Genomic DNA, 27,087 nt, shown 5'->3' on the forward strand with positions numbered 1-27,087 from the left:
GCCAGGATGGTCTCGATCTCCTGACCTCGTGATCCACCCACCTCCCAAAGTGCTGGGATTACAGGCTTGAGCCACCACGCCCGGCCTTCAACAAAAGCTTTAAGGACTCAGGAAGGACAAGGTGGCCGTCCTGGTTCTCCATGAGTCCACGCTTAACATTGGACTTATGCCCTATTGAATACCAGCTGTTTTTCCAATTTAGGGGAATAGCACTGTAAATTGATGAGTTTTCATAGGTAATTTGACTTAGGCTGTGGAGTTCATTCAGATTGTACATCTAAACAATTGCAGTATTGGCTGATTTGGCATGGAAATCTGGAAAAGTATTTTCTTGGTATTCAATTAATTTTTGTTCTACTTGAGTTAGCAATTTTATAAACCAGTCTTTTTTATTAAAGTTCCAGGAATTCTTACCTAGCCCTAATAATATGATTCTCGAGTTACCAGAAACCTGTATTCAAGAGTGCTTTTCAGGGTCATTTCCATACTTTCATGAAGCTACTGAATTAAACCATATTCTAGGATTTTTCCACCTGTGTGAAGTTTTCAGAAAGTGAATTAGCTTTATAACTGTGGAAATGACTTTAAATAGCCATAGTTAAGAACACAATTGACAAGAAAATTTAATTTTTACTCTGGTTTACAGTAACTTAATAACCATCATAATGATTGAGAGCATATACTTCAACATATTAGAATTTTAGAAATCCCATACAATTTTGGAACATATTGATGACATACACTAAAATATAACCTAAAGAATGTTAAACATAATTTCTTTTTCTTTTCTTTCTTTTTTTTTTTTTTTTTTGAGACAGAGTCTTGCTCTGTCACCCATGCTGGAGTGCAGTGGTGTGATCTCGGCTCACTGCAAGCTCCGCTTCCCATGTTCACGCCATTCTCCTGCCTCAGCCTCCTGAGTAGCTGGGACTACAGGCGCCTGCCACCATGCCCGGCTAATATTTTTTTTGTATTTTTCGTAGAGAAGGGGTTTCACAGTGTTAGTCAGGATGGCCTCGATCTCCTCACCTCGTGATCTTAACACCTTGGCCTCCCAAAGTGCTGGGATTACAGGCATGAGCCACCATGCCTAGCCTATTTCTTTTTTATTTTGACAATGCTTCCCATGTAACTTCATATGTCAGATGATGCTGTTTACCTCTCTTTTGGATGCTTCCTGGGCCCCCTGTAGCATCTAAAAGGTAAAGATCAGAAAATGTAATTTTGAAGCTGAAATTTAATTTTGGGAAGTTTATCAAATATGTTAACATTTTATAACACTTGATATTATGAAGTAGAATTCCAGGTTCTATTTGCATAAGTCATTCATTTAGCCAAAATGCCAACTCAAAAATTGTAAAAATGCAAAAACCTTTATTTGTTGATAGAGGAAGGACTTAGCTTTGTAAACAATTTATCTCTTGTCTTTCCCCCATTTTTCCCTGCATTTTATTCAAAAGGCAAACAAAAATCTTTCATTATCTTTTAATATTACATGAAAATCTTGTTCAAGAGAGAAAGCCAAATTTCACCCTTGCATTAGTCTACTATTAATAAACTGCAAGTTTTAATAAAACCTCATAGAAAAATTGATTCAATCTTAATCAGTTTGACCCTAAGGTGAGATTCTCAAAAACCTTTTATACCCTTTACAAATTTTATTAAAGAGCCAATCAGTTCTTTAACAAAACCTTATTGTGCTTTCTTTCCAACGTTCAATTTATGGAAAAACAGAAAAATACCCTTTTAAATTTAGATATTATATTCACACAAAGAATTTCTTCTACAAGATTAATTTTTTACAAACATTTCACAACTTGTTTAAACTTTTAGCTTTATCTTATCTAGTTTAAAACAATTCTTAAAAAACAATTTTTATGCCCATGGCTTCCTTTTGAATTTTTTTTTTTTTTTTTTTTTTAGTTTTCATAGGTTTTTGGAGAACAGGTGGTATTTGATTACATGAGTAAGTTCTCTAGTGGTGATTTATCAAATTTTGGTGCACTCCTCACCCAAACAATCTATACTGAAGCCAATTTGTAGTCTTTTATTCCTCACCTGCATTCCACCTTTCCCCCCCAGTCCCCAAGGTCAATTGTATCATTCTTCTGCCTTTGTATCCTCATAGCTTAGCTCCTACTTATGAGTGAGAGCATACAATGTTTGGATTTCCATCCCTAAGCTACTTCACTTAAATAATAGTCTCCAGTTCCATCCAGGTTGCTGCAAATGCTATTAATTATTTCCTTTTTATGGCTGAGTAGTATTCTGTCTTAGATATACACCACAATTTCTTTATCCACTCGTGGATTGATGGACATGTAGGCTGGTTCCATATTTTTGCAAATGAAAACTGTGCTGCTATAAACATGCATGTACAAGTATCTTTTTCATAGAATGACTTCTTTTTCTCTGGGTAAATATGCAGTAGTGGAATTTCTAAAACTGGTTGTTCTACTTTTAGTTCGTTCTTTCTTTCTCTGTCTCTATTTCTCTCTTTCTCTCTATCTTTCTTTCTTTTCTTTCTCTTTCTTTCTTTTCTTTCTTTCTTTATTTCTCGCCCTGTTGCCTGGGCTGGAGTGCAGTAGCGCAATATCAGCTCACTGCAATCTCTGCCTCCCGGGTTAAAACAATTATCCTGCCTCAGCTTCCTGAGTAGCTGAAATTACAGGTGCCCACCACCACGCCCAGGTAATTTTTGTATTTTTTAGTAGAGATGGGTTTTCACCTTGTTGGCAAGTCTGGTCTCGAACTCCTGACCTCTTGATCTGCCTGCCTCGGCCTCCCAAAGTGCTGGAATTAAGGGCATGAGCCACCACACCCAACCTGGTTTTCATAATGATTGTACTAGCTTACATTCACACTAGCGGTGTAGAAATGTTCCCTTTTCAGTGCATACATGCCAATATCTATTATTTTTTGATTTTTTGATTATGGCCATTCTTGCAGGAGTTAATGGTATTGCATCATGCTTTTGATTTTCATTTCCTTCATCATTAGTGATGTTGAGCATTTCTTTCACATGTTTTTTGGTCATTTGTATATCTTCTGATATGGTTTTGCTATGTCCCCACCGAAATCGCATCTTGAATTGTAACTCCCACAATTCCCATGTGTTGTGGTAGGAACCCACTAGGAGGTAATTGAATTATGGGACTGGGTGTTTCCTGTGCTGTTTTCATTATAGTGAATATGCCTCACAAGATCTGATAGGTTATTTTTATTTTTATTTTTATTATTTTTTTTTTATTTTTATTTTTTGAGAAGGAGTCTTGCTCTGTCACCTAGGGTGGAGTGCAGTGGTGCAATCTTGGCTCACTGCAAGTTCTGCCTCCTGGGTTCACACCATTCTCCTGGCTCAGCCTCCTGAATAACTGAGACTACAGGTGCCAGCCACCATGCCCGGCTAATTTTTTTTGTATTTTTAGTAGAGAAGGGGTTTCACCATATTAGCAAGGATGGTCTTGATCTCCTGACCTCCTGATCCGTCCGCCTCTTCCTCCCAAAGCGCTTGGATTAGAGATGTGAGACACCGCACCCAGCCAATCTGATGGTTTTAAACTGCGTGTTCCCCTGGCTAACATGGTGAAATCCCGTCTCTAATAAAAACACAAAAAACTCGCCTGGCATGGTGGCGGGCACGTGTAGTTCCAGGTACTCGGGAGGCTGAGGCAGGAGAATGGCATGAACCTGGGAGGCGGAGCTTCCAGTGAGCCGAGATGGCACCACTGCATTTCAGCCTGGGCGACAGAGCAAGACTCTGTCTCATAAAAAATAATAATAATAAAATATAAAAAACTGAGAGTTCCCTGCACAAGCTCTCTCTTTACCTGCCATTATCCATGTAAGATGTGACTTATTCCTCCTTGCCTTTCACCTTCCACCATGATTGTGAGGCCTCCCTAGGACATCAAATTATAAATTTGATAAATTTTTTATTTTGGAAATTGTGGGGTCTTGAGTATGTCTTTATCAGCAGGGCAAAAACAGACTTATATAACAAATCGGTACTGGGAGTGAAGTGTTGCTGAAAAGATACCTGAAAATGTGAAAGTGACTTTGGAACTAGGTAACAGTCAGAGGTTGGAACAGTCTGGAGGGCTCAGAAGAAGACAGGAAAATGTGGGAAAATTTGGAACTTCCTGGAGACTTTGACTTTGATTCTCTTCTTAGAGAATGGCTTTGACAAAAGTGTGGATAGTGATATGAACAATAAGGTCCAGACTGAGGTGGTCTCAGATGGAGATGAGGAACTTGTTGGGAACTGGAACAAAGTGATTCTTGTTATGTTTTAGCAAAGAGACTGGTGGCATTTTGACCCTGCCCTAGAGATTTGTGTAACTTTGAACTTCAGGGAAATAATTTAGGGTAACTGGTGGAAGAAATTTCTAAGCAGCAAAGCATTCAAGAGGTGACTTGGGTACTGTTAAAGGCATTCAGTTTCATAAGAGAAGTAGAGCACAAGAGTTTAAAAAGTGTTCAGCCTGACAATACAATAGGAAAGAAAATCCCATTTTCTGAGGGGAAATTCAAGCTGGCTGCAGAAACTTGCATAAGTAATGAAGAGCCAAATGTTAATCCTCAAGACAATGTGGAAAATGTCTCCAGGGCATGTCAGAGATCTTCATGGTAGTTCTTTCCATCACAGGCCTGAAGGCCTAGAAAGAAACCATATTTTCGTGGGTCAGGTCAAGGGACCCTACGCTGTGTGCAGACTAGGGACTTGGTGCCCTGTGCCCCAGCTGTCAGCTGTGGCTGAAAAGAGCCATCGTACAGCTTGGGCATGTCTTCAGATTGTGGAAGCCCCAAGCCTTGGCAGCTTCCACATGGTGTTGAGATTACAAGTGCACAGAAGTTAAGAAAAGGGGTTTGGAAACCTCCACCTGGATTTCAGAAGATGTATGGAAATGCCTGGATGCCCAGGCAGAAGTTTACTGCAGAGCTGGGGCCTTCATGGAGAACCTCTGCTAGAGCAATGCAGAAGGGAAATGTGGGGTTGGAGCTCCCACACAGAGTCCCTACTGGAGTACCACCCATGGAGTTGTGAGAAGGGGTCCACCATCCTCCAGACCCCAGAATGGTAGGTCCACCTACAGCTTGCACTGTGTGCCTGAAAAAGCCACAGACTCTCCACACTAGCCTGTGAAAGCATCCAGGAGGGGGACTGTACCCTGCAGAGCTGTAGGGGCAGAGCTGCCCAAGACAATGGGAACCCACCACTTGCATTAACCTGACCCCTATGTGAGACTTGGACTCAAAGGAGATCATTTTGGAGCTTTAAGATTTGAATGACCTGCTGGATTTTGGAGTGGCATGGTCTGTGTAGCCCCTTTGTTTTGGCCAATTTATTCCATTTGGAATGGCTATATTGACCCAATGCCTGTATCCCCATTGTATCTAGGAAGTAACTAACTTGCTTTTGATTTTACAGGCTCATAGGTGGAAAGTACTTGCCTTGTCTCTGATAAGACATTGGACTGTGGACTTCAGAGTTACTGCTGAAATGAGCTAAGACTTTGGGGGACTGTTGGGAAGGCATGATGATTTTGAAATGTGAGGACATGAGATTTGGGAGGGGCCAAGGGCAGAATGTTATGGTTTGGCTGTGTTCTACCCAAATCTCATTCTGAATTGTAACTCCCGCAATTCCCACATGTTGTGGAAGGAACCCAGTGGGAGGTGATTGAATTATGGAGGTGGGTCTTTCCTGTGCTGTTCTCATGATAGTGAATATGTCTCACAAGATCTAATGGTTTTAAAAATGGGAGTTCCCTTCAAAAGTTCTCCCTTTGCCTGCTGCCATCCATGTAAGCTATGACTTGCTCCTCCTTGCCTTTCACCTTCTCTCATGATCGTGAGGCCTCCTCAGCCACATGGAACTGTAAGCCCAATAAATCTTTATCTTTTGTAAATTGCCCAGTCTCAAGTATGTCTTTATCAGCAGTACATCTTCTTTTGAGAATTATCTATTCATGTCCTTAGCCCACTTTTGGATGGGATTGTTTATTTTTTTTCTTGCTAATTTGTTTGAGGTCCTTGTAGATTCTGCATATGAGTCCTTTGTTGAATGTATAGATTGTGAAGACTTTCTCCCACTCTAGCAGTTGTCTGTTTACTCTGCTGACCATTCCTTTCACTTTTCAGAAGCTTATTAGTTTAATTAAGTCCCACCTATTTATCTTTTTGTTTTATTTGTTTTTGATTTCTTGGTCATGAAGTCTTTGCCTAAGCCAATGTCTAGAAGCCAATGTTTATTCAATGTTATCTTCTAGAATTTTTATAGAGTCAAATCTTATATTTAAATCCTTAATCCATCTTGAATTCATTTTTGTATAAGGTGAGAGATGAAAATCTAGTTTCATTCTCCTACATGTGGCTTACCAATTATCCCAGCACTATTTGTTGAATACAGTGTCCTTTCCCCACTCTATGTTTTTACTTGCTTTGTCAAAGATCATTTGGCTATAAGTATTTGGGTTTATTTCTGGGTTTTCTGTTCTCTTCCATTTGTCTATGTGCCAGGGATGCAGGGATGGTTTAACATACACAAGTTAATAAATGTCATACACCACATAAACAGAATTAAAAACAAAAATCACATGATCATCTCAATAGACACAGAAAATGCATTTGACAAAATGCAACATCCCCTTATGATTAAAACTCTCAGCAAAATTGGCACAAAAGGGACCTACCTCCATCTAATAAATACATCTATGACAAACCCCCAGCCAACGTAGTACCAAACAGGGAAAAGTTAAAAGCATTCCCTCTGAAAACTGAAACAAGATAGGAATGCCCACTCTCATCACTTCTATATATCACAATATAGTAGCTGAAGTCCTAGCCAGAGCAATCAGACAAGAGAAAAAAATAAAGGGCATCCATCTCCATAAAAAGAAAGTCAAACGATTGCTGTTTGCTGATGATATTATTGTATACGTAGAAAACCCTAAAGACTCATCCAAAAAAGCTCCTATAACTAATAAATGAATTCAGAAAAGTTTCAGGATACAAAATGTACAAAAATCAGTGGCTTTGTTATACACCACAGTGACCAAGCTGAGAATAAAATAAAAAACCTTCACCCCTTTTACAATAGCTGCAAACAACAATGACAATAACAAAAACCTTAGGAATATACCTAACCAAAAAGGTGAAAGACCTCTACAAGGAAGACTACAAAACACTGCCGAAAGAAAACATAGATGACACAAACAAATGGAAACACATCTCATGCTCATGGATGGTAGAATCAATATTGTGAAAATGACCATACTGCCAAAAGCATCCTACAAATTCAATGCAATTTCCATCAAAACACCGCCATCATTTTCTACAGAACTAGAAACAACAATTCTAAAATGTATATGAAACTAAAAAAGAGCCTGCATAGCCAAAGCAAAACTAAGCAAAAAGAACAAATCTTGAAGCATTACATTACTAGACTTCAAACTATACTATAAGGCCATAGTCAACAAAACAGCAAGGTACTGGTGTAAACATAGGCCATGCCTTCTTATAATCTTTTACTAAAAATACGTTTTACTTTTCTTACAAACCTTTGAAGTAAAACTGTTTTTTTGTTTTTGTTTTTGTTTTTTTTTTAAATTGTCTGAATTACAAGTGAGAATAGTAACTCTTAGCAGATTTTAATTTTGGTAACTCATTTTAATTATGTACTAAGTGTGAACCCCAGGGTACCAGAGAGAAGCAGAGAGATAAGGTCTCTTTTCAGCATAGCTAGGGGCACAGGTAAATCTACATATCCTCAGGACTTACATATCTGTAAAGTAGTCAAGTTGAAAAATTTTCAAAAGCCAACATGGCCTTAAAGCATTTAGCAAACCTAATATCTGACCTAACTATGACCAAATGTTTTTATTTTTCCCAATAATCTTTAAAACTTTTTATTTCCTAAAGATTACTAAAGTCATGTGAACTAAAAAGCAATAGTTTTCATGTTTCTTTCAAAATATTCTAAGTGTTTATTTTTCCCCAAGACAATGAATTAGAGCTCTTTTATATAATCATCACACACACAACACATGTATAACTGCATAGACAGACAGAAGAAGATCCAGTAGTTGTAGAATTTTTTATTTGCCAGTTTTTAAGTTTCTTAATTGGATTACTGACTTTAGGGTGGAGTCCTTGGAGAAAGAGGGATAGAAAAACATGCAGTTTCTAGGGCTTAATAAACAGGCACACCTGGAAAGCAATAACAGATCTCCAAAACTAAGGGTTCCTTTTTATGTCAGATCTTAGATCCCAAAAAAAGAGGTGAATGCTATGGGAGAAGACAGTGCAATGATTTTACCATGCCTTTTATTGCATGGCAACCCCAAACCAATAGCCCATTGTGCTCCTATCTGCCATGTTAGTCTTATTTCCTAGTGGGGGAGGTGAGGATGTCGCTATACTTTCCAGATAGCTAAGAGCATGCTTCTCTGATCTAACTGTGCAAAGAGCTGAGTACTGCCCCATAACTGCCATTTTCCATCCCTGAAGGTATATTTAGTTTTAGATTTTGAAATGGATATATCCACCTCTTATTCCTGAAGTTTCAATAGGAAAACAAGAATTTTTTTCTCAAAATGGGGTCTTTGGTGCCTCCTCTGTTTTTCTCAAGGAGTTTCTGGCTATTAGAGCTTGAATATCTGCTTTTAATTCAGCTGACTTTTAACCATAGCACTCTCTAAAATACCCTTTTTAAATCTGTTATTACCTGACTTTAGCAACATCAAGTGGCTAATATTTCTGGCTTTTAAACTTTACTAAAATAACCTCACAAGTGAAACCAACAAACCTGAACTAAGATTATGACTTAATCATGAGTGTATAAGGCATTTTCAAAGAGATGATAAGCAGTTTTTTTGCAAAATCTAGAATCTTAAAAGTAAATGAGAAAGGTAGATTTAAGAAGAGAAGCTAGAAGTTGTTCATGGAGGGGGAGAGAATCAGCAAATGGTAAAGGTTACACAGATCTCAACCAGAAAGTACTCATTCCCTAAGCCAGGATTGAACCTGGGCCACCACTGTAAAATGATGGAGACCAAATGAAAGTACTGCCATATGTTTAACATGTCAGGCTTCCAAGGACATAAAACAAGATGAAGACCTCATACAGTTTATTTTATTTTATTTTTATTTTATTTATTTTATTTTATTTATTTTTCTTCACATATCTTCAGCAAAGTTTGTAACTGACCAATCTGTTGGGCTAGCTTAAACAGTAGGGCTTATGGGGTCCTAAACTTGTGTTCTATTCTAAAGTACTCCTCTTTATTATAGAACCATACAAAAAAAAAAAAAAAAAAAAATCACACCATAAGATTGGCTACAGCTCAAGATTAGCCTCTTAAGCCCTTTTTTTTTCCATTAATCAAAACTTTACAGGGAATATAAATAGTAATTTTTACCACTTATTCAACTGGTTTGCACAGAGAGAGAGAGGCCAGAAGTCTGACTGGTAAGAAATTCTTACCCTTTTGCTAACATGCCAGCTTTCTGGGTTCCCCTTCCCTGAGCAACACTGCTTGCCACACCATAGCTCCAGGGACCAAGCTGCATTACAAAGGAAAATCAGAGAACCATAGGCAAAATCCTCTTAATTTTGCAAGTTGCCACCCAACCAGCTGCATGAAAAACCTGAATTATAATATTATCCATTCTGGCCAGAGCAAAGTGTATGTGCTTTAAATGAAAATATTGAAATCTTTTTAGTAGCTTCTGCATATCAATAGACATTTCTAGATGAGACTAATTTGGGAGCCCTCATTGTTTTAAATGAACTTCAGTGTGTTGTTCATTTGGAATGTTTCACTGTAAGTTATCTTTAGTATGGTCTTGCCATTTCTGTAACATTTGTTGCTTCCCAGGCCTAACACTTATGCACGTGTAAGCCAGAAAGAAATAAGTTCTTCAGTAATTAAGAATTCCATTTTTATCTAAAGCCAATGCTTTGCTCTCAGGTTCCCTTGATTAACTTAGCCAATGATTTTTTTTTCCTGCCTAAGCACGCAGAAAAAAAATGAAACAAAGAGGTAAATGCAAAGATCCTTGTCAATTTTTAATAACCACATTTTACAACCCCTGCAATATTACCACTTACTGCCAGTTTCTTTCTAACCCAGTCAGATGTAAAAGGCCTCTAACTGGATCTAAGCCAGTGAATTACCAGATCAAATTCAATCCTGGACACAGTCGAACTTCTGTCACAACTTCAAAACCCAGTTTGCTTCAGAAATATGCTCAAAGAAACTTGGAGAGTTTAAAACACAAATTTATGGATCTCCTAAATCTGACAGAGAACTTACCTACAATCTCCAGCTGCTCTTTAGAGATCAGTGGACACAAGTGTGTCATTGCTGGTACCTTGCTTGTTTACTCAGCACTGCTGGGGCATAGTTAAAGCTCTACCCTGGATCCCACTTATGACACCATCTGTTAAAAGAAAAACTTCAGCTGAATTAAATTTAAAGGACTTTAATTGAGCAATAAACCATTTGTAAATCTGGCTGCTCGCAGAATCACAGCAGATTCAGAAAGACTCCAGCATAGTCATATGGTGGAAGAAGATTTATGGATAGCAAAAGGAAAGTGACATATAGAAAATGCAAGTGAGGTACAGCAACAACTGGATTGGTTACAGCTTGGCATTTGCCATATTTGAACATAATTTGAAGAATTGGCAGCATTTGATTGACCAAAACTCAGGGAGTGGCATAGGTGTGAGCTATGGTTGGCTTACACATCCACTTGTTATAGTTCATAATGTACAGAAAAGTATTTAAGCTGAACTTAAATATGTAAGGAGATAGGTTTAGGCTAAAGTAGATTTAACGGACAATTAATTTGAATTCACTGTCAGGTGAATCATATGTCTGTTTAATTTGATTCTATTTCTTGAGATTTATTTTATTCCTTTGTTTTGGAAATGTGTCTCTCTTTCTTCACTTTTCTTCACTCTTTGTGTAGGTAACTGCACATGTAAAACAAACAGCCACCTCTCCTTGTCTTTACAAACTGGCCTCATACAGAATATCATCATCAATTAGCCCATTGAGAGATTCCCCAAACCGCTCAAACTTTCCCGCTAATCTAAAATACTATATTTGTCCCTAGCGACTACCGGAAGTCTAGAGTATACTGGCTCTCATTATTGATATGAGACAGGCAAGATAAAAGCCAGTCCCTTGGACAGAGACAGGATAGTTGAAATGTTGGATATGTGGTCCAACTAATTCCCTCCCTAGAGAGAAACTGAGAACTGAGTTTTATTTCTTCTATCTCTGTGTTGAGTCAAAGGAGGAGCTATGACAACTACATGCATCTATTTCAAACTCCCATCTTTATTCTCAGTGATCCCCAGACATGTAGGGTATGCTGGGTCTCATCAGTGCTACAAGATCAGGGACACAGAAGCCAGTCCTTTGGCAAGACTCCAGAAAAGTTTGAACACTGAATGTGTAATTAAAGTCTTTTCCAATACAGACTGAAGCTAGGATCTATGAGATTTCTCTCGACAGTATGATGCTGTTTCAAGGGTACAAATTATGGAAAGGAGGTATTGTGAATTTTTCTACCAGCTTTGATACAACTTGTTTCATACCCTAACTAGTTTCTGGATTTTTCATGAAATGTATTCGTGCTTTTATTTTTGTTGAATCAGTGTGTCCATGAGAGGGAAAACAGTCCAATCCTTCCTATTCTGACATCTTACTGATATCTTTCCTGGCAAACTACAACTTTTGAACAGACACGTAACAACTGTCAAAAGTCCTAATATCTTGTGTAAATTTGGAGTCAGTTTTTGAATGCATGTAATTTCCCACAAATAACACTTTGATGAGAGCAAAATCACATTCTTATATTTTTGATTAGAGATGAGCAAGGAAAGATGTTAGAAGAACCATAATATGAAGAATGCAGAGTGCTAAAACGTTATGTATAGGTTGGGAGGATAAAATGCACATATATTAAGCTGCTTGATTTTGGAAGTTCAGAGATCTTTCTCTGAATTCTCTAGGCTTTCATCAGCTAAACAGAATTATCTAAATGTACACTGAGTATTAATAAGATTATTATTGGTCAAAGGGGATAACAAGTATTAAAATATTTTGTATACCTTTGTTCAGTTAGGAGTTCTATATTGTAAGCTCCATAAAGACACAGATTTTCTTTGTATCCAGTGTTCTCAAAGCTGCAACTAACCTTATACATGATGGTGCTCAATAGTTGTTTTAATAAATGAATGAATAAACAAAATTACTATAAAATTAATTGGATGTCCTCTCTGTGCATATAATTGAAGTAACCAAGAGAGAAAAATGTTGACATTTCAGCCATTGCATATGAGTTCCACTTCCACTTTCAATTTTAGCTAAATATATATTAGCCTCAAAACACATTTTTTAATAATGGTTTTGAGTAAAGCATAATGTTAGATATCAAATGATATGTCAAGCTACAGTTTTAAAGATGTGTTCTTAGGTCTTTTGAATAAAAATTAAAAAAGAAATCAAATATGCTGAATAGCAAAATAAAATTATTTTACCATTTTCACTAAAAACAAATTCTGCATATATCCTATTCAAGAAAAACCAAATTAGATTTGAAACTGAAGTTAAATGGGAAAAACAGTTTCTCATTAAATTAAATGTAAATTGAACACTGTAATAATATAATACTTTGCAGTGTTGGTACAGAGATTTGTGTAATAATATCCTATTATGCACATAATGCTTAAGAATGCAATACACAAAAGTCCTGCCTTTTAAGCAACAGCATGTAGAACTACAACCAATAAAGATAACCATCAGTATTCTTAATAAGATAAATAATCTATATTGTTCTGAAGGAAAAATTTAAATTATTAAATGATGTACCTTTTGTCTTGCCACATATTTGAGAAAAGGAATACAAAAAATTTCCACTGCTATACAACAATCTCTTTGTATATTTTCATTTTCTTTAAGAAATGAAGATAGTAACTTGCAAACACTCCTAAACTATTGATGTCATAAAGGAAATCTGAATGTAAACTTTATTATACTCACTTTTTGGCATGGTAGTATATTCCGATTTAAAAAGATACATTAGTACAGATATATTTTAGAATTAGTGGGAACACTTACCATCTGGTAAGACTGGAACTCACTTCTTTTTTTTTTTTTTTGAGACAGAGTCCTGTTGCCCAGGCTGGAGTGCAATGGTGCAATCTTGCCTCACTGCAACCTCTGCCTCCCCGGTTCAAACGATTATCTTGCCTCAGCCTCCTGAGTAGCTGGAATTACAGGCACCCAACACCACGCCCAGCTAATTTTGAATTTTAAGTAGAGATGGGGTTTCACCATGTTGGCCAGGGTGGTCTCAAACTCCTAACCTCGTGATCCACCTGCCTTGGCCTCCCAAAGTGCTGGGATAATAGGCGTGAGCCTCCGCCCCTGGCCTCAAATTCACTTTTTATTGTATACTTAGGTTATATGAAAGTGACAAGCCAACTAATGGAAACAGGAGCTGAAGAAAGGTAAACAAACTTTATAAATACTCCTAAACATTTGAATGTGATGTAACCAAATTTCTTAAAGCACCAACTTTAATAGAAGCAATATGTTCACAAACCGTTAAATTAGATATGAGAATAAATAATTACTTTGTATGTTTCTAGTAAAAGGTGCAATTTTTCTTTTTTTATTCTACTTCAAGTTCTAGGGTACATGTGCACAACATGCAGATTTGTTACACGGGTATAAATGTATCTTGTTGGTTTGTTGCACCCATTAACTCGTCAATTACATTAGGTATTTCTCCTAATGCTATCCCTCCCCCAGCCCCCCACCCCCCAACAGACCCAGTTGTGTGATGTTCCCCTCCCTGTGTCCATGTGTTCCCATTGTTCAGCTCCCACTTATGAGTGAAATCATGTGGTGTTTGGTTTTCCTTCCTTGTGACATTTTCCTGAGAATGATGGTTTCCAGTTTCATCTATGTCCCTGCAAAGGACATGAACTCATCCTTTTTTTATGGCTGCATAGTAGTCCATGGTATATATGTGCCACATTTTCTTTATCCAGTCTATTATTGATGGACATTTGGCTTTGTTCCAAGTCTTTGCTATTGTGAATAGTGCCGCAGTAAACATACGTGTACATGTGTCTTTATAGTAGCATGATTTATACTCCTTTGAGTATATACCCAGTAATGAGATTGCTGGGTCAAATGGTATTTCTAGTTTTGGATCCTTGAGGAATTGCCACACTGTCTTCCTCAGTGGCTGAACTGGTTAACACTCCCACCAACAGTGTAAAAGCATTTCTATTTTTCCACATCCTCTCCAGCATCTGTTGTTTCCTTTTTAATGATCGCCATTTTAACTGGCATGAGATGGTATCATATTGTGGTTTTGATTTGCATTCCTCTGTTGATCAGTGATGATGAGCATTTTTTCATATGTCTGTTTGCTGCATAAATGTCTTCTTTTGAGAAGTGTCTGTTCATATCCTTTGCCCAATTTTTGATGGGGTTGTTAGTTCTTTCTTGTAAATTTGTTTAAGTTCTTTTTAGATTCTGGATATTAACGCTTTGTCAGATAGATAAACTGCAAAATTTTCTCCCATTCTGTAGGTTGCCTGTTCACTCTGATGATAGTTTATTTTGCTGTGTAGAAGCTCTTTAATTTAATTAGATTCCATTGGTCTATTTTAGCTTTTGTTGCTATTGCTTTTGATGTTTTAGTCATTAAGTCCTTGCCCTTGCCTAGGTCCTGAATAGTGTTGCCTAGGTTTTCTTTAAGGGATTTTTATGGTTTTATGTCTTACATTTAAGTCTTTAATTCATCTTGAGTTAATTTTTGTATAAGGTGTGAGGAATGGATCCAGTTTCAGCTTTTTTCATATGGCTAGCCAGTTTTCCCAGCACCATTTATTAAATAGGGAATCTTTCCCCCCTTGGTTCTTTTTCTCAGGTTTATCAAAGATCAGATGGTTGTAGATGTGTGGTGTTATTTTTGAGGCCTCTGTTCTGTTCCATTGGTCTATATATCTGTTTTGGTACCACTACCATGCTGTTTTGGTTACTGTAGCCTTGTAGCATATTTTGAAGTCAGGTAGTGCGATGTCTCCAGCTTTGTTCTTTTTCCTTAGGATTGTCTTGGCTATGGGGATCTTTTTTGGTTCCATATGAAACTTAAAGTAGTTTTTTCCAATTAAAGTAGTTTTTTCCAATTCTTTGAAAAAAGTCAGTGGTAGCTTGATGGGGATAGCATTGAATCTATAAATTACCTTGGGGAATATGGCCATTTTCATGATACTGATTCTTTTTATTTATGAGAATGGAATGTTCTTCCATTTGTTTGTGTCCTTTTTGATTTTGTTGAGCAGTGGTTTGTAGTTCTCCTTGAAGAGGTCCTTCACATCCCTTGTGAGTTGGATTGCTAAGTATTTTATTCTTTTTGTAGTAATTGTGAATGGGAGTCCACCCATGATTTGTCTCTCTGTTTGGCTATTCTTGATGTATAGGAATGCTTGTGATTTTTGCACATTGATTTTGTATCCTGAGAGTTTGCTGAAGTTTCTTATCAGCTTAAGGAGATTTTGGGCTGAGAAAATGGGGTATTCTAAATATACAATCATGTCATCTGCAAACAGAGACAATTTGACGTCCTCTTTTCCTAATTGAATACCCTTTATTTCTTTCTTTTGCCTGATTGCCCTGACCAGAACTTCCAATATTATATTGAATAGGAGTGGTGAGAGAGGATATTCCTGTCTTGTGCCACTTTTCAAATAGAATGCTTCCAGTTTTTGCCCATTCAGTATGATATTGACTGTGGGTTTGCCATATATAGCTCTTATTACTTTGACATATGTTCCATCAATACATAGTTTATTGAGAGTTTTTAGCATGAAAGGCTGTTGAATTTTGTCAAAGGTCTTTTCTGCATCTATTGAGATAATCATGTGGTTTTTGTCATTGGTTCTGTTTATGTGATAGATTATGTTTATTGGTTTGCATATGTTGCATCAGCCTTGCATCCCAGGGATGAAGCCAACTTGATCGTGTTGGATAAGCTTTTTGATGTGCTTCTGGATTCTGTTTGCCAGTATTTTATTGAGGATTTTCACATCAGTGTTCATCAGGGATATTGGTCTAAAGTTCTCTTTTTTTGTTGTGTCTCTGCCAGGCTTTACTATCAGGATGATGCTGGCCTCATAAAATGAGTTAGGGAGGATTCCGTCTCCTTCTATTGATTGGAATAATTTCAGAAGGAATGGTACCAACTCTTCTTTGTAACTCTGGTAGAATTTGGCTGTGAATCCATCTGGTTCTGTACTTTTTTTTTTGGTAGGTAGACTATTAATTATTCCCTCAATTTCAGAACATGTTATTGGTCTATTCAGTGATTCAATTTCTTCCTGGTTTAGTCTTGAGAGGGTATATGGGCCTAGGAATTTATCCATTTATTCTAGATTTTCTAGTTTATTTGCACAGAGGTGTTTATAATATTTTTGGATGGTAGTTTGTATTTCTCTGGGATCAGCAGTGATATCCCCTTTATTATTTTTTATTGAATCTACTTGATTCTTCTCTCTTTACTTCTTTATTAATCTGGCTAGTGACCTATCTATTTTATTCATCTTTTGAAAAAACTAGCTCCTGGATTCATTGATTTTTTGAAAGGATTTTTGTGTCTCTATCTTCTACAGTTCTGCTCTGACCTTAGTTATTTCTTGTCTTCTCCTAGCTTGTGAGTTTGTTTGCTCTTGCTTCTCTAGTTCTTTTAATTGTGATGTTAGGTGTCTATTTTAGATGTTTCCTACTTTCTCTTGTGAACATTTAGTGCTATAAATTTCCCTCTACACACTGCTTTAAATGTGTCCCAGAGATTCTGGTACTTTATGTTTTTGTTCTCATTGGTTTCAAAGAACATCTTTATTTCTGCCTTCATTTCGTTATTTACCCAGTAGTCATTCAGGAGCAGGTTGTTCAGTTTTCATGTAGTTGTGTGGTTTTGAGTGATTTTCTTAACCCTGAGTTCTAATTTGATGGCACTGTGATCTGAGAGACAGTTTGTTGTGATTTCTGTTCTTTTACATTTGCTGAGGAGTGTTTTACTTCCAATCATGTGGTCAATTTTAGAATAAGTGTGATGTGGTGCTGAGAAGAATATATACTTTGTTGATTTGGAGTGGAGATTTCTGTAGATGTCTATTAGGTCCACTTGATCCAGAGCTGAGTTCAAGTCTTGGATATCCTTGTTAATTTTCTGTCCAATTGATCTGTCTAATATTGACAGAGGGGTGTTAAAGTCTACCATTATTATTGCATGGGAGTCTAAGACTCTTTCTATGTCTCTAAGAACTTGCTTTATGAATCTGGGTGCTCGTGTATTGGGTACATATATATTTAGGATAGTTAGCTCTTCTTGTTGAATTGACCCCTTTACCATTATGTAATGGTGTTTTTTGTTTCTTTTGATCTTTGTTTTTTAAAGTCTGTTCTATCAGGGACCAGGTTTACAACCTCTGCTTTTTTTGCTTTCCATTTGCTTGGTAAATCTTCCTCCATCCCTTTATTTTGAGACTATGTGTGTCTTTGCAAGTGAGATCAGTCTCCTGAATACAGCACACCAATGCATCTTGACCCTTTATCCAATTTGCTGGTCTGTGTCTTTTAATAGGGGCACTTAGCCCATTTACATTTAAAGTTAATATTGTTATATGTGAATTTGATCCTGTCATTATGATGCTAGCTGGTTGTTTTGCCCATTCATTGATGAAATTTCTTTGTAGCATCAATTGACTTTACAATTTGGCATGTATCTGCAGTGACTGTTACCAGTTGTTACTTTCCATGTTTAGCACTTCCTTGAAGAGCTCTTGAAAGGCAGGCCTGGTGGTGACAAATTCTCTCAGCATTTGCTTTTCTGTAAAGGATTTTATTTCTCCTTCACTTAAGAAGTTTAGTTTGGCTGGATATGAGATTCTTGGTTGAAAATTCGTTTCTTTAAGAATGTTGAATATTGGCCACCACTCTCTTCTGGCTTGTAGGGTTTCTGCAGAGAGATCCACTGTTAATCTGATGTGCTTCCTTTTATGAGTAGCCCAACCTTTCTCTCTGGCCACTGTTAACATTTTTTTACATCATTTCAACCTTGGTGAATCTGACAATTATGTGTCTTGGGGTTGCTCTTCTTGAGGAATATCTTTGTCATGTTCTCTGTATTCCCTGAATTTGAATGTTGGCCTGCCTTTCTAGGTTGGGGAAGTTCTCCTAGATAATATCCTGAAGAGTATTTTCTAACTTGGTTCCATTCTCCCCATCATTTTCAGGTACACCAATTAAATGTAGATTTGGTATTTTCATGTAGTCCCAAATTTCTTGGAGGCTTTGTTTATTTCTTTTCACTTTTTTTCCTCTAATCTGGTCTTCTCACTTTATTTTATTAATTTCACCTTCAGTCACTGATATCCTTTCTTCTGCTTGATCGAATTGGCTATTGAAGTTTATGCATGCTTCAAAAAGTTCTCATACTGTGGTTTTCAGCTCCAACAAGTCATTTAAGCTCTTCTCTACACTGTATATTCAAGTTGGCCATTTGTTTAACTTTTTTTTCAAGGGTTTTAGCTTCATTGTGATGGGTTAGAATGTGCTCCTTTAGCTTGGAGAAGTTTGTTATTACTGACCTTCTGAAGACTACTTCTGTCATCTGTCAAAGTCATTCTCTGTCTAGTTTTGTTCCCTTGCTGGCTAGGAGTTGTGTTCCCTTGGAGGAGAGAAGGCATTCTGGTTTTTGGAATTTTCAGCCTTTCTGTTCTGATTTCTCCCTATTTTTGTGGTTTTATCTACTTTTGGTCTTTGATGTTGGTGACCCACAGATGGGGTTTTGGTGTGGATGTCCTTTATGTTGATGTTGATGCTATTCCTGTCTGTTTGTTAATTTTCCTTCTAACAGACAGGCCCCTCAGCTGCAGTTCTGTTGGAGTTTGCTGGAGGTCCACTCCAGGCCCTGTTTGCCTGAGTATCACTAATGGAGGCTGCAGAAGAGCAAATATTACTGCCTGATCCTTCTTCTGGAAGCTTCATTCCAGAGGGGCACCCACCAGTATGAGGTGCCTATTGGCCCATACTGGGAGTGGTTTCCCTGTCAGGCTACAGGTGGGTCAGGGACCCACTTGAGGAGGCAGTCTGTCCATTATCAGAGCTTAAACGCCATGCTGGGAGAAAAACTGTTCTCTTCTGAGCTGTCAGGCTGGGATGTTTAAGTCTTCAGAAGCTGTCTGTTGCCTGTTCTTCAGATATGCCCTGCCCCAGAGGTGGAATGTAGAGAGGCAGTAGACATTGCTGAGCTGCAGTGGGCTCCGCCCCGTTCAAGCTTCCCTGCCGCTTTGTTTACACTGTGAGCATAGAACTGCCTATTCAAGTCTCAGTAATGGAGGGGACCCCTACCCCCAACAAGTTCCAGTGTCCCAGGTAGATCTCAGACTGCTGAGCTAGCAGCAAGCAAGGCTCTGTGGTAATGGGACCCGCTAAGCCAGGCATGGGAGGGCATCTCCTGGCCTGCTGGTTGTGAAGGCCATGGGGAATGTGCAATACTTGGGTAGGAGTGTAATGTTCCTCCAGGTACAGTCATTCTCTTATACACTTGGCTAGGAAGGGGAAATCTTCTGTATGAAGAACCTAACTGGAAAGAGGAAAGAAATGGAGAGATGTAACAGTCATTGGTCAGTAATAATTCTTAAATCCTGCTAGGAAAATATTTCCTGAACTGTAGAGAAAGCCCTTCACCAGTAAGTCCAGCAAGAGAAGTAACAAAAAGAAATGCAAGAAATAATAATGATGATAATAATAAACAGTAACAGAAATAAAGAATGCTTTCAAAGGGCTGATTAATAAACTGCAAATGGCTAAGGAAAAAGTCTCTGGGTTTGCGGATATACCAATAGAAATCTCTAAAACCAAACAAATCAAAGATAACATTTGAAAGAAAAAAAAATAGAATATCAAAGAACTGTGGACAACTACAAAAGGTGTAGCATATGCATAATGAGAATACTAGCAAAAAAAGAGAGTGAATGGAACAGAAGACTATTTGAATCCATAAGGACTGAGAATTTCCTCCTGTTCTGTGTTAGAAAACAAACCACAGTTCCAGAAAGCTCAGACAGCATCGAGCAAGATAAATGCCAAACCCAAAAAGCAAAAGCGCTATACCTAGGCATATATTCAAAATACAGAAAATTAAATATACAAGAAAAACCTGGAAGAAGTCAGGGGAAAACAATATCTTACCTATAGAGGACCAAAAATAATAATTAAATTTGACTTCTCCTTAGAGATTGTATAAGCAAGAAGATAGTAAAATGAAATACTTAAAGTGTTGAAATTTTAAAAAGCCTCAATTTCTCTTCTTTACAAAATTTTCCCTTACAAGTTAATAAAAAATAAAGACTTTCTCAGGAAAACAAAATTTTAGAGAATTTGTTGCCAGCAGATTTTCACTGAATAAAATATTTCAAGAAGTTCCTCAGAGAGAAGAAAAATGGTTTAGGTCAGTTACTTAAATTTCATAAAGAAAAGAAGAGTATTAAAAAGGAATCAGTAAAAGTAAAATAAAAATGTTAATCTTATTCTTAATTGATCGAACAAATAAAAATTTGTTAAAAATATAACAGTAATACTGCACTTGATTATGTATGTGTGTAGACATTATATATATATTGTGTATATATCTATATCTATTTATATATATATACATACACACATATGCATAGGTATACTGATATATAAGTGAAATGAATGCAGCCATAAAAAAGATACAGGATGGAATAATTAGGATGGTTTTGTTTTTATAAAGTATTCACATTACATGTAAAGCTATATATTGTTATATGAAAGTAAACTTGGATTCGTTGTAAATGTATTTTGCAGACTCAACAACAACACACAAAAACAGACAAAAAGCAGACGTATAACTGATATCCTAAGGATGGGCAGAAAATGAAACCACACAAAATACTTGATTAAACTACAAAGGGGGAAAAAGTGGAAGACAAAAATAGAAATAAAGAATAAGACTAGGCTGGGCATGGTGGCTCATGCCTGTAATCCCAGCACTTTAGGAGGCTAAGGTGAGGAGATCACTTGAGGTCAGGAGTTCGACACCAGCCTGGCCAACATGGTAAAACCCCGTTTCTACCAAAAATACAAAAATTAGCTGGGCATGGTGGCCAGCACCTGTAATCCCAGCTACTTAGGAGGCTGAGGCAGAAGAATTGTTTGAACCTGGGAGGCAGAGGTTGCAGTAAGCTGAGATAGCGCCATTGCACTCAAGCCTAGGCAACAGGAGAGAAACTCCAGCAACAACAACAAAAAAAGCATAAGTCTAACAAATACAAAATAATAACAAATATGATAGATATCAATCCAGCTAAAAAATAATTGCTTTGAACTGAATAGTCTGGATTAATCAATTGAAAGTCAGACATCTTCAAAATGTATCATAAAGCAAGACCATATTATATGTTGACTAAACCAATTCAATAGAGGAAAAAGTATACCAGGTTAACACTAATCAAAGGAAAAAGCAATATCTGCCTTCAGGTAGAGCAGACTTCAAAGGAAAAAAAATTATCAGGGATAAATAACATTACATAACAATAAAAGGGCCAATTTTCCAAGAAGATAAACAGTTCTTCATGTATATGCACCTAAAATCAGATTATCAACTATATGATGCAAAAATTGATGAAGTTTGAAAAAGAAAAGATGAATCCACTACCATAGTTTTATAATTTAATAGCCCGCTCTAAGAAATTGACAGATCCATGAGGCAAAAATTAGTAAAAACATAACTGAACTCAACACCATAAATCAACTGGATATAATCAACATCTGATGATTTTATCCAACAACAGCAGAATATGCACTTTTTAAGGTCACATGGACCATTCACCAATATAGACCACATTCTGAACCATAAAATACAACTTATCAAATTTAAAGACTAAAAATTATACAATGTCTGCCCTCAGAATATAATAGAATTAAAACTTAAATTACTAACAAAATGATAGCTGAAAGATTCCAACAAATGAAGAGATTAAGACATTGGTCAAGGAAGAAATCTCAAGAGAAATTATCAAATATTTTGAAGTAAATGAAAACAAAAACATAAGTTATCTAAATTTGTGGCAGGGCTTAGCGGAAGAGGCATAGCATTGAGTACACATATCAGAAATGAAAAATGACCTGAAATCAAGAATCTAACTTTCTACCTTAGAAAGCTAGAAAGAGAAAAGCAAGTTAAATGCAAAGGAAGCAGAATTAAAGAAAGAAATAGAGAAAAAAACAATAAAATTCAAAACAGAAAATGAACAGAAAAAATTTAAAAAAAACCTCAAAAACTTTCTTTGAAAAGATCAACAAAATTGAAAAGCTTGTAGCCAAGCAAACTAGGAAGAAGAGAGAGGACAAAAATGACCAGTATCACAAGTTAAATAGGGAAAATCTCTACAGATCCCATGGACATTAAAAGCATAATGAAGGAATAGTATAAACAACTTTATTCCCACAAATGTTATAACCTGGACAAAATCGTCCAACTCCTTGAAACCTACAACCCACCAAATGTTCACAGGAAGAAATAAAGAATCTGAATAGGTCTATATGTATTAAACTAATTGAATCAATATTTAATAACTTGACAAAAGAGAAGAAACTGGGCCCAGTTAGGATTACTGGTGAATTCTATCAAATATTTAATGAAGAAATTATACCAAATTTCTACTATCTCTTTCAGAAGCTACAAACAGAGGTAGTATTTTCTAACTCATTTTATGAGGGCTGCATTATTTTAACACCAAAACAAAATAAAGATAATATAAGAAGCATAAACTAGAGACCAGGATCTCTCATGAACAGATAAAACAAATCTTCAACAAAGTATTAGCAAATAAAATATACAAATGTATATAAAAGTGATATACCGTGATCAAGTGAGAAGTATCTCATGTATGCAAGGCTGGTTCAACATTTGAAAATCAATTATTATAATCAATCACATCAAAAGATTAGAAAAGAAAAAATCACATGATCATATTAATAGATAAAAAGCAAATGACAACTCAATACCCATTCACAATATAAACTCTGTGTAAATTAGTAAGAAAGGAGAACTTCATAAATTTGATCTAAAAAACTTACAAAAAATCTACATTGAACATCATATGTAATTGTGATACTTTCTTGCCTGATTTTTCAATATTCTTCATACTCTCTTGCCTGATTATTCTGACTAGGACTTATAGTACTATGTTAAGTAGGAGTGATGAGAATGAGCAAGCTTGTCTTGTTCCAGTTATCAAAATAATGTTTTGAGCTTTTGCCCATTCAGTATGATGTTGGCTATGGGTTTGTCATAGATGGCTCTTATTATTTTGAGGTATGGTTCTTCAATGCCTAGCCTGTTGAGGGTTTTTAGCATGAAGGGATGTTTGATCATATTGAAAGCTTTCTCTATGTCTATGAAGATGATTATATAGTTTTTGCTTTTGATTCTGTTCATGTGGTCAAACACAAATATTGATTTGTGCATGTTGACCCAGACCTTCATCCCAGGATTCTCCCTTGGCAACTTGGTCATTCCTTTCGGCTGAGTCCCCAAAGGCAATTGCAACAAAACTAAAAATAGACAAGTGGTATCTAAGTAAACTACAGAGCTTTTTGCACAACAAAAGAAATTAACAACAAAACAAACATACAACCTGCAGAATGGAAGAAAATATTTACAAAATATACATCTCACAAAGACCTAACATCCTGAATCTAAGAAACTTAAATCAACAAACAAACAAACAAATAAATAAATAAACCTTGTTTAAAAATGGGCAAAGGACATGAACAGGCAGATTCAAGTTCAAGCAGTTCTCAAAAATACTGGGCATCACTAATAATCAGAGAAAACCAAATCAAAATCACAATAGGATACCATTTCACATTAGCCAGAATGGCGATTATAAAAACAGACCAGGCATGGTGGCTCATGCCTGTAATCCCAGCACTTTAGGAGGCTGAAGCGGGTGGATCACTTGAGGTCAGGAGTTCAAGACTAGCTTATACAACATGGTGAAACCCTGACTTTACTAAAAATATAAAAAGTAACCAGGTATGGCGGTGGGTGCCTGTAATCCCAGCTACTTGGGAGGCTAAGGCAGGAGAATTGCTTCAATTCAGGAGGCACTCGTTGCAGTGAGCCAAATTTATGCCACTGCATTCCAACCTGGACAAAAAAAAAAAAAAAAAAAAAAAGCGAGACCCCATCTCCAAACAACGACAACAACAGATGTTGTTGGTGAGACTGTGGAGAAAAGGAGCACTTATACATTGTTCGTAGGAATGTAAATTAGTCCAGCCACTGTGGAAAGCAGCCTGGATAGTCTACAATTTTCTTAAGGAATTTAAACCAGAGCTACTATTAGACCTGGTAATCCCATCACTGGGTATATTCTGAAAATAAACAAACAAACAAACAAAAAATTCCACCCAAAAGACACATGTGCTTGTATGTCCATTGCTGCACTATTCACTAAAACAAAAATACGGAATCAACCCAGGTGCTTATGAATGGCCAATTGAATTTTAAATATGTGGTATGTATACACTGTGGAATACTACATGGCATGAAAAATAATGAAATCATATCCTTTGCAGCAATATGGATGGAACTGGAGGCTATATAATCCTAAACAAATTAACACAGGAACAGAAAAGCAAATGCTGCCTTTCCTCACTGATAAGTGGGTGCCAAGCATTGAGCACATGTGAACATAAATATGCGAACAGTAGACACTGTGGACTACTGTAGAGGATGGAGGGAGGAGGTGAGTTTAAAAACTACTTATTGATGCTGGGCGTGGTGGCTCACGCCTGTAATTCCAGCACTTTGGGAGGCGGAGGCCGGCGGATCACGAGGTCAGGAGATTGAGACCATCCTGGCTAACACGGTGAAACACCGTCTCTACTAAAAATACAAAAAATTAGCCGGACGTGGTGGTGCGCGCCTGTAGTCCCAGCTACTCGGAGGCTGAGGCAGGAGAATGGCGTGAACCCGGGAGGTGGAGCTTGTAGTGAGCCGAGATCTCGCCACTGCACTCCAGCCTGGGCGACAGAGCGAGACTCTTGTCTCAAAAAAAAAGAAAAAAAGAAAAAACAACAACAAAAAAAACCCTACTTATTGGATACATGTTGACTACCTGGGTGATGGGATCCATATTTTAAACCCAAGCATCACGTAATATTCCCATGTAACAAATCTGCACATGTAGCCCCAGTACCTAAAATAAAAGTTATTTGTTTATTTATTTTTTTAACCCTTCTTAAAAACCAACTCAAAATGAATCATAAACTATACGTAAAATACAAAACCATAAAATTCCTTAGAAGATAACAGAAGGGAAAACCTAGATGATGTGGGTATGGTGATGCCATTTTAGATACAATACCAAAGCACAATCCATTAAATTGGTAATTGATAAGGTGGAAGACTGCTTTGCAAAAATCAATATCGAGGGAACAAGGAGAGGAGTCATAAAATGGTAGAATATGTTTTCAAAAGACACCTAATAAACAACTACTATTCAATATTTACAAAAAGTCTTAAAACTCAATGATAAAATGATCCAATTTAAATATGGAACAAGACTTTACAGACATCTCACCAAAGAAGGTATACAAATGTCAAATAAACATATGAAAAGATAATCTACATGATATGTCATGAGGAAAAAGTATATAAAAGTGACAATAAAATGTTACCATACATTTGTTAGAATAACCAAAATTTACAAAACTGACTTACTGAGATATAGAAAATTCTGAATTTTACATATGGTTACTTTCTTAGAATTTACAATTTTTATTTTTTCAGACTCATTTTTAATTGAAAAGTTTTTCATATTTATCATTTATAACATACTATTTTTAAATATGGGTGAATTGTGGAATGGCTAAATGAAACTAACATTTGCATTGCTTCACATATTTATCATTTTAGATTCCACATATATATGTGAAGCCATGTAGTATCTGCCTTTCTGTGCCTGGATCATTTATCTTATAACGCCCTCCAGGTTCACCCATGTTGTCACAAATGTCAACATTCCTTCTTTTTAAAGGCTGTATAGTATCCCATTGTGTATATAAACCACATTTTCTTTATCTATTCATCTGTTGATAGACAAGTAGTTTGCTTTTATATCTTCGATATTGTGAATAATGCTGCAGTGAAGATGGGAATGCAGACATCTCGTTGACATACTTATTTCATTTCCTGTATACCCAGTAGTGTGATTACTGGATCAAATTGTAGTCCAAGTTTTACTTTTTTGAGGAACCCTTATAATTGTTTTCCATAAGGGCTGTACTCATTTACATTCCTATCAACAGCGTGCAAGTGTTTCCTTTCTCCACAATATTTTTTTTTTTTTTGAGACGGAGTCTCACTTTGTCACCCAGGCTGGGGTTCAGTGGCCGGATCTCAGCTCACTGCAAGCTCTGCCTCCCGGGTTCACGCCATTCTCCTGCCTCAGCCTCCCGAGTAGCTGGGACTACAGGCGTCCGCCACCTCGCCCAGCTAGTTTTTTGTAATTTTTAGTAGAGATGGGGTTTCACCTTGTTAGCCAGGATGGTCTTGATCTCCTGACCTCGTGATCCGCCCATCTCGGCCTCCTAAAGTGCTGGGATTACAGGCTTGAGCCACCGCGCCAGGCCTCCAGAAGGAAGGCCCTTCTCCACATTCTTGCCAACACTTAGCTTTTGCCTTTCTGATAATAGCCATTTTAACAGATGTGTGGTGATAGTTCGTTGTGATTTTAATTTATATTTTATGATGATTAGTGACTTTGATAATTTTTTTAATATACCTGTTATTTGTTTGTATATCATCTTTTGAGAATCATCTAGTTAGATCCTTTGCCCCAAATCTGAAGTTTTGAATGCCTGTATTTATTTATTGTTGGAGGTATGTGTCCACTTTCAAATTCTTCAGTAACTATTTCCTCTAAAGCCTCCAGGTTCTCTTTACTTC

At 36.8% G+C, this 27,087-nt stretch overlaps 1 long non-coding RNA gene across 1 annotated transcript in view; it reads right to left on the reverse strand.

Moving 5' to 3' along the window:
• Positions 1–1,093: 1,093 nt before the first annotated feature.
• Positions 1,094–27,087, reverse strand: part of LOC135971970 (uncharacterized) — a 73,074-nt gene continuing 47,080 nt past the window's right edge. The window contains exons 2-3 of the long non-coding RNA XR_010588456.2: positions 10,320–10,446; positions 1,094–1,195 (exon numbers count right to left, since the gene is read on the reverse strand). This is a non-coding gene — a long non-coding RNA (uncharacterized lncRNA). The remainder of the gene's footprint in view (positions 1,196–10,319; positions 10,447–27,087) is intronic.

This window comes from Macaca fascicularis, chromosome 7 (assembly GCF_037993035.2).
Source record: "Macaca fascicularis isolate 582-1 chromosome 7, T2T-MFA8v1.1".
Classification (NCBI taxonomy): Eukaryota; Metazoa; Chordata; class Mammalia; order Primates; family Cercopithecidae; genus Macaca; species Macaca fascicularis.